Here is a 16,503-nt window from a genome sequence, read left to right as displayed (position 1 = left end):
GTGAGCCGAGCGACCGGCCAGCCAGCCGTCCCCCGCTTCTCCCCGCCACCTTCAACTCCTCCTTTGTACCTGTGTCGATGGGCTTTGCGACGGCTTCGGGACGGTCGCTCGGCTCGCCTTGCCATGCGTGCTGAAAGAATCCTCGCGCCTTAGTTTTGTTCGAAGCCGCCCCCCCCCCTTCGATGAAACTAAGGCGCGAGGATTCTTTCAGCACCCAAACGCCGCTTTCTACCCGGAAAAGCTCACCGGAAGCACTTTTTCATCAAAACAAGATGGCGGTGCCCAGCAAACCGGCGGCCCGGTAGAAATTGTTCCATGGACCGGTATCGGTCCGGGGACCGGTGGTTGGGGACCCCTGCTCCAGGGGACAGACAACTCTTTATCTAAACCCCACTGGTGAATACAGAGTCGAACATGGGATTTTCAACACACAAAAGATCCCAGTTACAAAATACAGATAATACAGGTGAGCCCAACATTTCTGTCGCTAAGTGAGACTTTTTTTAAGGGGGTGTTTCCCCATTTTATGACCTTTCTTGCCACAGTTGTTAAGTGTATCATTTCAATTGTAAAGATAACACAGGTGTTAAGTGAATCAGGCTCCCCCATTCTCAGAAGGCCTCAAAGGTCACCTGATTCCAGAACACTGTGACCATCATAAATACATGCCAGGCTTGCCAAATGTCTGAATTTTGATCACGTGACCATGGGAATGCTGCAACGTTAGTCAAGGCAAAAAACAGTCATAACTCACTTTTTTCCCAGTGTCTTTGTAAGTTCAGTCCAGAGGTGGTATTCAACCAGTTCGTACCTACTCGGGCGAACCGGTAGCAGTTATTTGGTGTGGCTGGCCACGCCCCCAACCTGGTCGCCCGGTCGCTCACTTGCAATCGCTCTCCTAGCTTTCTGTTCCCCACGTCCTCTTTCTCCCCGGGGGAAAGGAAGGCATGGACGCTGCAAGTATCACTTTCCGTGTGTGAGTTAAAGTGTCTGGAGTGAGAAGAAGTATGGTCTGACAGAGGGGGTGGGAGAATCCACTCCAGCATTGGAGAAATTTAAACGAGCTGCTTCCAAAATGCTTGTCTGTTAAGTGCTGTGTGTATGTGTGTATGTGTGTATGTGTGTGAGAGAGAGAGAGAGAGAGAGAGAGAGAGAGAGAAAGAAAAAAAGAAAGAAAGAAAGAAAGAAAGAAAGAAAGAAAGAAAGAAAGAAAGAAAGAAAGAAAGAAAGAAAGAAAGAAAGAAAGAAAGAGGAAGGGAGAGAAAGAAAGAAAAAATAGGAAGAGAGAGAGAGATAAAACTCTGTGCTATTATTTTTAATTGTTCCATTATTTATCATGTGTTAATATTTTACACCTAGAGTGATTTTTCTGCCTTTCTTTTGCCCAGGATTTACATGCATTCAATGTCAATAGTTCAGAGCATAAAATACACATGTGTTTAACAAGAGTTGAAAGGGACCTTGGAGGTCTTCTAGTCCAACCCCCAGCTCAGGCAAGAAAACTGGGGATGCCAAACTCTGAGTAGAAATCCTGGGAAAGGTGTCAGAATAACACTTGAAAGGGACCTTGGGGGGAACCCTGTACCATTTCAGAGAAATGGCTGTCCAGTCTTTTCTTAAAAACTTCCAGTGATGGAGCACCCAGAACTTCTGGAGGCAGGCAGTTCCACTGGTTAATTGTTCTCACTGTCAGGAAGTTTCTCCTTAGTTTTAGGTTGCTTCTCTCTGTTCACAGTTTCCATCCATTGCTTCTTGTTTGTATTCCGCTTCTTTGGAAAATACATTGTTCCCCTTTCTTTGTGGCAGCCCCTTAAAAGCCTGTTGCCTATCACACTCTTGAGTAAAGCACGTGAGCCATTTCCTCCTTTCAGTAGTCCATGAAAGTACATCTATTGTATGCAGATAATAAAGTCAAACCTATAGATAGATAATAAAGTCAAGAACTATAGATAAGTTGAGGCTGGGTGACAAGCAATGGCTGGGAGGGGAGGGGCCAGGTGAGGCACCCCTTGATGTGAGTGACATTGAGTTGGCCACGCCCACCCAGTCACATGACCACCAAGCCACGCCCACAGAACCCATAGTAAAAAAAATTGAATTCCACCACTGCTTCAGTCATTAAATGAATGGTCGTAAGTAGAGGCCTACCTGCACACGATCAGAGCTTTATGCCTCTGAGTACAAGGCTCATTTTCTCAAGTTCATTCTTTACTTTCATGATAGAAAAGGAAGGCTAGTTTCCTGACTTACTACGTTCAACTACAAGACACGTGAACAACATATAAATAAAGATATAAACGTATAGATCATATAACCTCTTCTGTCTTTAGCCTCAAGTCCTTAATTCAGAATTAAAGGTACTGTGTACCATATATGACAGGATAATATATATATATATGAGGGTCTTGGCGTGTTCGGGTCTTTTCCCGTGTAAGATTGAGAGCAACTTGGCAACGTTTCGACGAGGTCCCACTCGTCATCTTCAGGCTGGTGGGACCTAATCAAAATGTTGCCAAGATGCTCTCAATCTTACATGGGAAAAGACCTGAACACGCAAAGACCTGCATACCTGTACCGATGAAAATCTACGAATACACACACACACACACACACACACACACACAAACAATGTGTTTTAGACTGACAGAGGGGGAAGGAAGAAGTGAATGTGTTTAGCATTTGCTCTGTTCCCTTCTTAATACTATGTTATCAGTACAAGAGTAAAGTAGATGTAACACTGGAGATCTCCCACATGTTTTTAGTGTTGCAGCTGCAGAGGGAAGTAATCGGATTACGGCTACAGGGCTTGGAGGAAAAGGTTAAGCTTGCTCTCCTCTCTCTCTCCATAAAATGCCACTTCCTGATTAACAATGCCCTCATTCTCGAATTATTATTTCTTTTGGGAGGATTAAAAACATAGAGATGCAATAGGGCAGGAGCTGGCCAAATGGTTACCACAGGTACTGAGATATCTGTGAGCCCACTAGATGGCACTCTGTCACTTTAACTTTTTAAAAAATTAAGAACTGAACAACAAAAAAGAGAGGACCAAAATGTTAGGAGACTAGATTTGCAAAATTGCAGTGTTTTTTTTTTTTACAAGTTGATTTTTTTTCCTTTTTATACTATTGGCACCCATGATATTTGTGAAATGTCATCTTAGTGTCCACTGACACTTTCCTTTGGGTTTTCCTCTGTGGAAGAAATATCAGTACTCAGTTTGAGTTCTCCTTTGGGAAATTATCACAAGGTAGTGAGTTAGATCCCTTCTTTCAGCTTCACTGTTCCAGTAGAAGATCACACTATTAAAATGTAACAAAAACTGCAAAGCACAAGATATTGAAATCATTTTTATTGTCAAAAGTGGTCTTTAGCCAGTATAGTTTTGACCCCCTCCCTTGTTGTGAATACAGTCTCCCCTTAAACTGGACTATGTGTGTCAACAGGCAATCTCTTTGTGATTTCTTGCATCAACAGCATAAGATGAATTACTCTGAATGAAAAGCAAATTCTCCAGTATCTCTCAGGATAGCAGTGGGATGCCCTTTCCAAATGAACCAGAGGACAGCAGTCTGAGACCAAACAAGGTGGTGCTTTCTGTACCAGAGGAGCTAACAGTTTGCTACTAATTGGATCTCTTGGATATAAAACAGTGGAGCTGTGTCCTCTAGCAAAAGGAAGCATAGTAATTTAATAATGTAATTAGGAATCACTAGCCTAGACCACCTGCTGCTAAAGCTTCCCCTTTGCTTTTAATATTCGTTGCCATTTTCTTCTAAATACTTTACCTATTTGACACATGACCTTTGAACATTCTTAAGTACAGTAACCTTTTCTCTGATGTTTACAAATTCTAGAAAGATGGTCTCCTTTAGATCATCCATTGGCCCACACGGTCTTATTTTTTTGTACACCCTGAATATTACATGGAGGAGGGGGAGAGAGAGAGAGAGAGAGAGAGAGAAGGAGGGAGGGAGGGAGAGAATGTCTATAGAAACTAGCATGCCAGCTATTTATTTCCTTCCATGAGTTTCAGCCAGTTCCACAGATCAAAGTTGGCCTGTTCATCCAAAGATCTCAAAGACAGAGTGTGGCTTCCATCTGACCCAACTCACTGTCTCCATGGTATAATATGTGACACCAAGGAAATCAATAGCATGATCAATAACTAATTGCCACAGAATAGCTATACTTTATAGAAAGTTGTGGTAATAGGTAAAATAAGAAATCAGAGGAGAAATCTGGCAAACTTCACAAGAAACCCATTTAATGATCAATACCCAGATCCATCAAATAGCTGTTCAATTATATTTCATGCCACCCAAGATATGTATGTCCTGTCCTGTATACAATTAGCTGTTCCCTGAGCCAGTGTTCTGGGGCTTCAAACTTATGCAGTGATTAAAAAAGAATGATGATTATGCATTCTTGTCTCTGTCTCTAACCAGCTTCCAGTGAGTTTTGCTCACTTTTTGGCAATCCTGGCTTGTTAATTGGAGGCAAATAATATGGAGGACTCACTGGAGAAGAGCCTAATGCTGGGAAAGATTGGGGCAAAAGAAGGGGACGATAGAGAATGAGGTGGCTGGATGGAATCACTGAAGCAGTAGGTGTGAGCTTAAATGGACTCTAGAAGATGGTAGAGGACAGGAAGGCCTGGAGGAACATTGTCCATGGGGTTACGACAGGTCGACATGACTTCGCAGCTAACAATACAATATGAAAGTTCATGCTAGGGGATTCGTTTTTAAGAAAGGGATGAATCTGAGCTGCTCTGGACAAAAAACATGACATGAGTTAGACTTCTTTCCCGTTTGCTTAGATTATATGCCAGACTCCAAAAACGAAGACATGCTGAGTTTTTTCTAAGCAGTTTCCTTTATTGGTTCTCACCTATAAACAGAAATCTTGCTAAACTAAGGCAAATTACTGGCATCTTATTATGAGAACTTCTAGCAAGGAGCTGTCTTAACCCTCTTCCTCCCAACCAAACTTCTCTATTCCTCTAGAAAGCAGCCTGTCCCCTTCTAGGAATCTGGATTACATTCCATATATCACAGCACTAGATATGGCTCTGGCATGGCTTCCAAATAAAGGTGTACATAAGTCATAAGTCTTTGTGGACATAAGGCAAGGCACCCACATGATCAGAAGTAATTTTCTGGCCTTTTTGTGGCAGTTGTTAAGTGAATTGTTACATTTGAAGGGGCCCTTTTTTGCTAAAAATCAGCAAAAACATTGCAAATTACAGTCACATGATTGCAGAATCCAGCTGACCCACATATCATGTGACTATGATGTATTTGTGCGTGTGTGTGCAATTATTTATGACAGCTATGAGTGCAGGCTGTAAGCCACCCATTCCATGGCCACCGTAACTTCAAACTGCTGTAAAATGACTGATTGTTAAGTGAGGACTACTTAAAATTTTGGGTGGACAGGGTACATCTTATCAAGCATGGGAAAATTAAGAAGTCTAGGCAGTTCAAATAAATACAAAGGTTTATTGCAAGCTTAGGCTCTCTACAAGAATCTAAATTACTAATGGTCAAAGTAAACAGGTGGTTGATAAGAGTCAATGGAATTCAAAGTGAGCTGGACTTAAATCTTTTGTAGGCCCAAAGGGACTCAAGACTGAGGACATACTTGACCCCTCCCTCAGGCTCAGCATGGTCATCTCCTGCAACATCTTGTTATATGAGGCAGTTAAGGATTCGTTTTCCCCCCATAACATTAAAGAAAAAAAATGGGCATCTGTTGGTCTGCCTAAAATCTGTTAGCCATGGCATTGGGATGTTTAGTATGATAGAGTGAGATGGTACATAAAAGTTGTTCCCTCTATGAGCAACCACTAAGGCAGTAATTCAAAGGCCTATTACTATCAGGGCTTAATCATAAAGGAAAGTGGAAAGAGTGGGTTGCTTCTTTCAGGTTCAGACAGCTTGGTGACCCAGACCACAAAAAACTAACCAGGTTTCCCAAAGGCTTCCTATTCCAATTTAAAAAAAAATTGGAAAAGCAGAGAGCAGACATGCTGCAAAGCAATCCACCAGCCTATAGTTTCATTATTTTTTCCAAGAATAGCAATAGCACTTAGACTTATATACCACTTCATGGTGCTTTACAGTACTCCGAGTGGTTTACAATGTCAGCCTATTGCCCCCAACAATCTGGGTCCTCATTTTATTGACACTGAAAGGATGGAAGGCTGAGTCAACCTTGAGTGGGTCAGGTTCATACTCCTGTGGGCAGAGTTGGCCTGCGATACTACATTCTAACCACTGAGCCACCACGGCTCTACTGTGCTCTCATAAATATAGTTATGCTTAGAAAACAAAAATGGTGGGTATGAATCGCCTTTTATATGACTGTATGCCCATTTATTGAGAAAAAAGGGGGCATAGTCGAAATGCAGGAAGCATTTTGTCAACTAGAGGGTTAGGTGGAAGCCAATGTCATTTTACTTTTTGTGTGTTGCATTTGCATGGCAAAAGTGGCCATGATAAATTCCCACACTGAAAATGTCTTTGGTTTATTAAAAAAGTACTTACACAAAACATGCTGGGTTTTTATGTTAACTGAACATGGAATCTGTCTTCCACTCTTGGAATCCAGTTTTTTACTTTTCAGCATCCCTGCGTCCTAGGCTCCTACTTCTGTCCAAAACTCCTATTTCAAAACAGGTTAATTCAAATAGTTCAGCTTCTATAACATCTTTCTTCTGACAAATCCATGCTAATGAATTGTTGCTTGAAAATATATCTGATACAATTGGCTCAAGTTGTGAATTCAGTTGGTACGTAATGATGTCAATAAGCTGCTCTCTTCCCTAATGTAGATGGCTCCTTTTAGACATTTACAGGAAAAGGCCAACCCTGTTGGATCTATATCTGCCAGATGAGCAACCTTTAAAAGTTTGCTGAAACCCAACAGAAGTCTGGAGAATATAAGTTAAATCTGAAACAGCATGTGAGCATTTTAAAAGACTTTTTGACTATGGTGTTATTATATATTGGTACATTTAGAACTCAGGGATGCTTCTTGGCAAATGGAGGAATCCCAAAATATATATTTAAAAAGAGTTTAAGAAAAGGGCAAAAAGAACCAGGAAAGTATTGACTTGGATGTTTAACTATGAAGTCCAAAGGAGAGCAATATAAACTTTCCCATTTCTAGAAAAGTAGGCTTCCCTAGGCAGCACAAAGATCTGTAGTTAGGGACTATTATAATGAAATCTTATCATTATAGTTACCAGAATAAGGAAAAGTCCTTTAATGTCCAGATCATACTATTTTCCCATGCCTTCACCATTCCATGCTGTTTCTATGTTATTTTCCTCTCAACAAAACTCAACAGAACTGTGTAAAGCCATTTATATTTAAAATGTTTAATCTAATATGCACCATGAATTCAGTAACGGTAACAGTATAATAGAGTTGGAAGGAACCTTAGAGGTCTTCTAGTCCAAACTTCTGCTCAATACCAAATGGCTATCTAATCTCTTCTTAAAACCCTCCAGTGGTGGTGGTGCTGTTGAGATAGGTACCACCTATTCTACACCTGTGCATTTGGTTTTTCTTGGCCAAGTGTAAAAAACTTTTCTCATCAATTGCATTTTGTTGGATAGGGTCCAGTGTTTAAATCTGTCAAGATCCTTCTGGATCTTGAGTCTATCTTCTAAAGTGTTGGCTACTCCCCCGAGCTTGGTATTGGTCTACAAATTTGATAAATTCCTCTTCTATCCCCTTATCTAAATAATTAATGAAGATGTTGAAGAGTACTGGGTGTAAGACAGAACCCTGCATGCTTCCCTCCATACAGATATAGTTCCATTAAGGACTACATGTTGAGTGTGGTTGGTCAGCCAGTTACGAATCCATCTGTGGTGATGCTGTCTATCCCGCATTTTTCTATCTTACCAAGAAGTACTCTGTAGCCTACTTTGTCCAAGTATACAATGTCCACAGCATTTTGCCGATTCACTAATTTAGTCACTTCTCAAATAATGCAATAAGGTTTGTCTGGCATGACCTGCTTTTGACAAACCCATGTTGGTTTCTAGTAGTAATAGCTTTGCTGGTTTCTAAGTGTTTGCAAATGCATTGCTTGATTATCCGTTCCCACGATCTTCCCAGGTTTTGATGTGAGACTGTTTAGTCTATAGTTTCCTGGATCCATTTTTTTTTCCTTTTTTGAAGATGGGAACCACTATCAGCTCTTTTCCAGTCCTCTAGTACAGGGGTCCCCAACCGCGGTCCGCGGACCGGTACCGGCCGCGGAACAAGCCTTACTGGGCCGCTGGTTGCTGGGCGCCGCCATCTTTTTGGTAAAAAAAGCAATTTTTAATCAAAAAAGATGGCGGCGCCAACCGCTGGTGAGCTTTCCGGGTAGAAAGCCATTTCTACCGAAAAAGCTCACCAAGCAAGCTAGCGCCGCCATTTTTGAAACGAAAAATCACTTCGATGATGTCACGGAGTGATTTTTCGTCAAAAAGATGGCGGCGCCCAGCTGACGCTGAGAACCGGGCAGCGGCGTCCGAAAAGGTTGGGGATCCCTGCTCTAGTAGTTCCCCAGTGGTCCAGCATCTTTGAAAGATATGGTTAATGGTTCCAAGATCATGTCTCCCAGCTCCATTAGAACTCTGGGATGTAATCTATCTGGTCTGATGATTTCAACTTGTCTAGAGTGGATAGATATTATTTTATCATTTTCTTGCCTATTTTGACTTACATTCCTTATTCTGTCAACCTATGATTTTGCTTTTGATACATTGGACTATTGTTTCCTTTCATGTAAAGACAGATGCAAAGAATGAATTAAACAGTTCTGCTTTCTCCCTGCAGCCTGATATTCTCCTATTAGTGGATTGTTTTGTTTCCTTGACTTTTTGCCTGCTTTTTACATTGAAAGAAACTTTTTAAAATTATTTTTGACATTTGTTGCAAGTCTTAGTTAATTCTGGGGCTTAGATTTCTTAACTTCATTTTTGCAGATTTGAGCTATATTCTGTTTTAGTTATATGTCCCTCTTCCCATTTTTCTATACTTGTCCTTTTTGTCTTTCAAGTTTATCAGAGTTCTTTATGCAACCATGCTGGTTTTGTCTGGTTCTTTTTCAGTGCCATTGTACTAGATTGGGCTTTTATAATATCATTTTTCAGTCCCCCAAGCTCCTTGAGTTGCTTCCCCTTTAAGATTTCCATTCATGGAATACTCCCCAAGTTCTCTCTGTTCTACCAAGAAGCATACTGAGAGTCAGTGTAGTTCATTAGCATGAGATGTAATATTGGTGTATCGAGATGTACCTAAATTTGCCCACCTTGCTGCATTCTGGAGCAGTTGAAGCTTTTGGACAGTCTTCAAGGGCTGCTCCCTGTAGAACACATTATAGTAATCCACTTGGGAGGTGGTCAAAGTGTGATTGGCTATCAGCAGTGCCTCCCAGCCCAGGAAGGAGTGCAACTGGTATGTAAGATGTGCAAAAGCCTGTCTGGACACATCTGCCCCCTGCTCTTCAAAGAAGAACTATAATTGTTTTGTTACAAAGGTATAAAAATCAGCACTGAATCAGAGGCAACTGTAATCCTGGTACCAATTTACCTCTTCCCTTAGATTCTGATTGGCTGGTGAAAAGGGATGGGTTCATACAGTATCTTGACCACACCCCTGTTGCTAGTTCCAACCAAAATTAGGAGCTTCCTAAGCCTTAAAGAACTTCTGATATGTGGAAATCATGTGAATGATTTCGAATTCTTTTGCTGGAATTTGTAGGGGAGAAAATGGGAAAGATGCCAGAAGTAGCATCAGTGGAATTTGTAGTGGAGAAGATGGGAAAGATGCCCATACAAAGCAGTGTAGCTTTGGGCATCTGAATACCAAATGCCAGCCAAAGAGTTTCCCTTTGTAACTTCCCAGCCAGGTAGGAAATGCTTTTGCAGCTGTTCTAGACCAGCCAATTCACAATTAAAGTTAGGGCTGAGCTGCAAAGTTTGCTGGGCTGCACACACATACTGTCTGGAAAAGAGACTGAAGGAACTGACATCCAATATATAGTGGTGTGTGTGTGTGTGTGTGTGTGTGTGTGTGTGTGTGTGAGAGAGAGAGAGAGAGAGAGAGAGAGAGAGAGAGAGAGAGAGAGAGAGAGAACGCATTAAAAGTATTCTGTTAGCAAGCCTTGATGAAAGGAAAAGTTCTTATAAATACCTGAGGGTCCCTCTTTTTATATGTCAAACTTTGGAAAGGAACGTACACAGCTCAAAGATTAGCCTTCTGAGGCCCCACACCATAGATCATTTCCCTTGAAATGGAGGAGAAGGGAAAGACAAAGCCAGAATCAAACAGTGTTTTCCAGCTGCCTTAGTCTGCTTTCATTATTTTCATGTTTGTCGTGAAGCTATTGTCCTGTAACATATTTGGGTATCATCTCATTCAAATCAATGTGCACTTGTTCTTTTATTGAGTATTTTGGCTGAAGTACTGTTGCTCAGGAGGTGTTTACAGTAACACTCATTTTGCCCTCCATAGCCCTGCTTATCAATCAAGGACCCAGTAAGGTGAAGATTAAAAAAGCAGTGATGAGAAGAAACAGAGTTGCTGGATTTAACAGTTATTCACACCAAAATAGCATTGAGACAGGTACACATGTTATAGGCAGTGGTTTATTTGCTTTGTGCGCGAGAGGCACCTGAACCCATTTGTGTATTCTTTTTAAGAAGGGGAAAAAAGCAGAGAAGAGTAAATGTGAAATTAATGGCAGCAATGGCCATTTATTACCGCCACAGCATCCAAATACTGAGCAGCAGAGCTGAATTAGGCTTTCTTCTAAATGGGAACTAGAAAAATAATAGGGAAGATCTTTGCTTTAATTAACAGCAAGTTTCCCCGTGTACAGTGTATCTAAACTGCTCCCTATTCACAGAGCACTATGTTACTGTCCAGAAAATAAGTCACTCTTTAAAGATCTACACATGGTAACATCTCTTTTTTTCAGGGAGCTAGACAAAAATGGATGGGCTGTGCTAGGAGCAAATGAACCATCCTCTCTTCCCCACACTCCACTGCCGATATACTCCCTCCCGATAAAACAGAATCTGCCTTGGAAACTAGGCCACCCCTATGCGGAGAATGGGGCGAGAGAGGTAGAAAAAAAAGAAAGGAAGGAAAAATATTTTCTGCTGGCAAATGCTATTCTGTCCCAGAGGGACATTTTTCGGACTCTCACCAATGTTTGCATAATTTAAGCATCTATACTGTAAGCAAAAGATGCATATTCCATTTTTGTGAGAAATGCTCAGTAGAACACCAGTTCCCTTTTCCTCCCACCAAAATGTCTTCCACAAATTCATACCAACTGAGACCCAGTGGAAATACTTAAAAGAACTTATCACCAAAAATTAAAACAAGGTTTTTAACTTCATTGACTACGGTACAATACAACAGATTGTCTATATCTTTCTGGGACAAGGTACTTTTGGAAAAAAAGTTTCCTTGCACTATTGTTGCCCAAATATTAGGAACTGGTGGACTTTCTATTTTTCCCCTTTCTTATGAAAGGGGGAAAAAAACTGCTTAAAAGTTAAGAAGAATTTACACAGTACAACTTACATTATAGAAATGAACCTGCCTGCGGTTTCCCAAGGGTCTCTTTTCATGGGGCCTTCTCAGACCCAACAAAGTTTCAATAGTGAGACAGACTTCATATGAAGAATATGAAATAGAAAATAACCCAGAACAACCGTAGCAACCACCTCCAGCTTCAGCAGTGATGAAGTGAACTCAAACACACCACCAGCAGAAATTCAAACACACTCAAGAAAAAGGTAGAAAACCAATCAAACTAAACAAATGCAAAAGAAGAAGAAGAGTTCTGAAAAATTGCAAGATAGTTTTCAGGACAGTGTAATATTTCATGATTCCTTTTTTTCTCAGAATTTCTTCAACATGTTTTGTTCATGTTACACTTTTTTTCCCTTCTGAAGTCCCTTTTATGGATTTATCACCCTTGTAGTCCAGCTTTCTTCACAACATTGATAATGGTTTGATTTACACACATTCCAAGGAATTCAGAACTAAAAAGCAATCAAGGCCACCTATAAATCTGATTAAAAGCCTATCTTTCCATCAAATTAACACAACACCATAGATGTTCGTCCTCTTCCTTCACCCTTTTATAGAGAAAAACAGCATGTAAATTCAACCCTCCTGTTGTGGACACTGTATCCGCTGAGTCTAGTGCAGCAGATCTGATCACCTATGTAAACCCAGAGGGTGACAGTCTTTCCAATTTCTATCTGTTTTGTATCACTAAACTAATGTTGTGGCTTGATCATAATTCCTGTGGCACACAGCATTGAAAATGCAAAAGAAAGTATCCAGCATCTTCCATCAGCCACAAATCTCCTCTCCCTCCAACACTTTCATTAATGACAACCAAAATTATGGTTTTTATTACATAGCATTATACCAGTTAAAGGATGATGCTGTGAGAGTGTTTAAATGACAGGGATTATTTCCCTCCTTCTGATACATTAGCAGGCTTCTGCACCTGGAACTGTATTGGTTGCCTATTCAATCATGAATTTTCTACGCATGCCAGGCAGCTTTGCAGATTTTAAAAAGGAAAGCAATGATCTGATACTGCCTACTGCATAGTTCTACTTTCCTACAAGTTGCCAAGTCAATCCCTGAGGTCCTGTTCTACTTGTTTTTGTCAGCCTGTGCTTTTTTATTTGAAATTGTTTGGAAATCATTTCTTTAGTTGCTGTGGTCTGGCATTCATTATCTAGGAGGATGGCTGATTCTTTTCCATCTCTATAGCATTAATCTGTTCCCCATTTTTGTTTGGTGTCTTCTACTGCAAAATATAGCTGCCACTTTAATGTAGCTTTCCTGTAAGAAGCTAACATAAATAATCCCCTCTCCTTTCTGAAGATATATTTTGGCCACATTCCAGAGCTACAAAAAGGTGAAGTTATTGATGCAGACTAAAGGTACTTATACTAAGAATTTGATAATTTTCCCAGCTCTTTTCTCCGATTCCAATTATCAAACATGGGCAGTGTTTCCAGTGTGGCAGTTAGGAAAGGTTAGATTCTGGATTTACAATTCTTGTGTACAAATTAATGCAGATTATTCCATGACTTATTCTATGACCATCCTCATTACATGACAATAGCTTTATAGTTCACTTCAAATGTAGCAAAACACCTTTCTACCCTGTAGTCCCTTCCACTCATTTTTAGGTTTTGCCCCATAGTCCAACCCCAATGGCTACATTTTGCTCATTTGCTTGGAAGGCTCCCCTCGCAGGTTTCCAAGCTGGCACATGGACCACTGTTGAGCGGTGAACAAAATGCAGTTACCGGCACAATTGAGAAATAGTTTTACACAACATTCGTCTTTGTTCCCTTTGCATCTGTTTTCCCAGGGGCAAATAAAAAGACACCTGTTTAGTGCAAAATCTCAGCAAAAAAAGCACCTTTGAGCAGAGAAAGATGGTGATAAATAAGGACATCTTGGATGATAAGTATGGCCGCCATTTTATATTTATACTAATTAGTGCCAGAAGGAAGAAGGAAGAAACTGGAATGGCAGGCTTGTTCTACCAAGCCATCTTAGTGCAGATGAAAACAGATGGATTGCTCTTTTCCTAACAAGGGTAAACAAAGTTGATGGTAATCAAGCAATCTAGTGCCCAGGAAATGAATATAAATATAGCATTCTTCTCCCACCCAAATACTCTTTGTCTTATTGTATTTATTATTGTTACATCAATCTCCTTTTGATTAATAATTTGTTTAAATCACTTTAAGAAAGGAATAAAAAGAAGATGGAAAAAGACACAGTGAATGAAAGACACATTATCAATAAAGATGTGCAATTATCATAACATTTCTTAAATTCATTATTTCATTGATTAAATAATGTATAGAACCAGGTTCATTATATAATTTTAACAAATAATCAAAAGTGTCTACAAGACTCAAAATATTAATACTGATAATACCACTACTTGCCATTGTTCTAAAAGTAAATGCCCATAATCATAGGAAAGAGAGAAAGAGAGAGATGGAAAAGAATAATTACAATTTTTAAAATGAAAAATAAACAAAAACAATATTCCCATTGGCTGGTGATTGTATTGTATTTATAGACATTGAAATTGCTTCTATCTTATTCTAGATCAACTTTCTCCAACCTGATGCCTCCAAGAGATGATGTTAAGAATTATAGTCCTATGCATCTAGAGGATAATACATTGTAAAGGCTGCTTCAGAAACTGTCAGAATAATGGGAATATATTTATCTGTAATGTTGTAGTTTGATGACACAATCTCCTTGTTAGTCAGCTGTATGTATCTGCCCAATTATTGTTTCTGGGCATCTGAGTTCTAAGTAACCCTATTCTTAATAACAGTCCCTTTTATCTGGCAATCTTTTTTTTATATCTGCCAGCCAGTTTGGATGAATGAAACTATTTGGGTAATGAAATTCTTTTGAGTGCCAATAAAAATGGAAATAGCTCAAAACAATTTATTTCCTTTGGAAACATGAGAATAGACCCATTTAAAAATCATAAATACAAACAAAGGAAAACATTGATAACCAGACAATAAAAGATCACAAATGATATGGTTATGAGAAATGTTAATATTAACTCTGAAATCTAAAACTATGAACAATGAGGACAAAATGAACAGAAAGCTGTGCAGTAGTAGACTTCTGAAAAAGAGGAAAGCCATTTTCAGTTAAAAAAAAAAAAGGGTGATTATATTATGACCACTTATGTTAGAATGATAAATGTTATCATCCTGATCATAATGGTTTTTATATAGTGGATACTGTAGAGCAGGACTATCAAACTCGCGGCCTGCGAGCCAGATGTGTCGTGCGTTAGCTATGCCCATACCCAGTTTAGCAAAGGGTAAAAAAGTCATAATAGTCACATGATGCTGCCGTGATAAGACAAGTTTGATACCCCTGCTGTAGAGAAACAAATGACTACCATAACTGAGAAAAGAAACTGAAGAATCAACATAGCTCCTGCATGGAAATGATACCAAAAGGATACATATTCTTCTCAAAGCCTGCAAAATGTGCTAAAATGTGTAACGTTCAAACATCAGGTTAAAACCCCAAGGTTCAGTCACCTTGAAAACTCCTCTTGAGCAATCAAATGGCAGTTTTTTAGACAACTTTGGAATCAACAGACAAGCAACACATATTTTAACAGAATAATAGAATACCAGAGTTGGAAGGGACCTTGGACCTTTAATCCAACCTCCTGCTCAAGCAGGAGATCCTATACTATTTCAGACAAATGGCTGCACAATCTCTTCATAAAAAACCTCAAGTGATGGAACACTCACAACTTCTGAGGGCAACTTGTCCCACTGATTTATTATTTTCACTGTCAGGAAATTTCTCCCTTAGTTCTAGCTTGCTTCTCTCCTTGATTAGTTTCAAACCATTGCTTCTTAAGAGAATCTACTGTCAATACAGATCAATTCATTCCGTTTTGGTAATCTTGCAAGATTAGGTATACCAGGTATACTCCTTTTACCAAATATCATTCGATAATGTGCATTAACAATATAATAAAATAAGTAAAACTCATATGAATTTCTTCCTTCCAAGTATCTCCTCTTTTAGTCCTATGGATCTAAGTTAAACAAATAGCAAAACTCTTCATTAGGAATGAGACAACAAAATCCCACTGATAAATATGAAACTTCACAGTAAAGTTCATTTGGATGTCAAAAATAAAATAAAATAAAATAATAATAAAAACAAATCAAGATTACATCAAACTGTAGGAATATATTTATGCACGCATATATAACAGGGAAGGAGATGTGATCATACTTGTATGTATGCATTTCGTGCAACCTGTTAATTTCAGCACCCACAATATGATTATCAAATAATTGGAGAATCTACAAACAAAGCTGTATTTCAAAATGTGCTACTAAAAGATTCTCTAAACTGTAAATTACAAGCTGGAATGAGAAATTGTAGCATGGAAACTTAAACCTGAACCCTAATATAAAAAAGAGCTATTCTCAATTTTTAGCCCATTCCCGAAAAAGTGACTTCAGCAATATGAGATATTCTCTGAATTAAGTCAGTCCAAATAGAACATGATTAAATTGGAATTTAATTTAAATCTCATGAATTTTAGTTCTGTTGGAATCCAATGGAGTTGTATAGCCAGTTTCTATGCATATTCACTCAAAGATAAGGCCATATACATAAAATGTGGCTTGTTGCTTTAATAACTATTTATAGGATTTTTTTTGTAACCTAATATTTATCTGGATAGCTTGCACTTACTATTTGCAAAAAGGCCAGACCTAAATGATAACCAAATCAAGATGGCATTATGTTGAAATAAACATGCTCAGCTGTCACTTTTAAAGCCTTCATTTGTCTATTTAATTTGGTATAAATTTTCTTTCCAATGCTTTGGTTCCAAAATTCATATTCAGAATGGATAGGGATCTCT

The 16,503-nt window shown here is 39.3% G+C and overlaps 1 protein-coding gene across 1 annotated transcript in view; it reads right to left on the bottom strand.

Moving 5' to 3' along the window:
- TMEFF2 (transmembrane protein with EGF like and two follistatin like domains 2) overlaps positions 1-16,503 on the bottom strand; it is a 250,121-nt gene that overhangs the window by 206,520 nt on the left and 27,098 nt on the right. The gene's annotated exons all lie outside the window — the stretch shown is intronic.

The sequence above is a fragment of the Notechis scutatus genome, chromosome 1, assembly GCF_049901735.1.
Source record: "Notechis scutatus isolate UNSWTSFEM ecotype Mainland chromosome 1, rNotScu1.2, whole genome shotgun sequence".
NCBI lineage: Eukaryota > Metazoa > Chordata > Lepidosauria > Squamata > Elapidae > Notechis > Notechis scutatus.
This window is presented reverse-complemented; position numbering and strand designations above follow the sequence as displayed.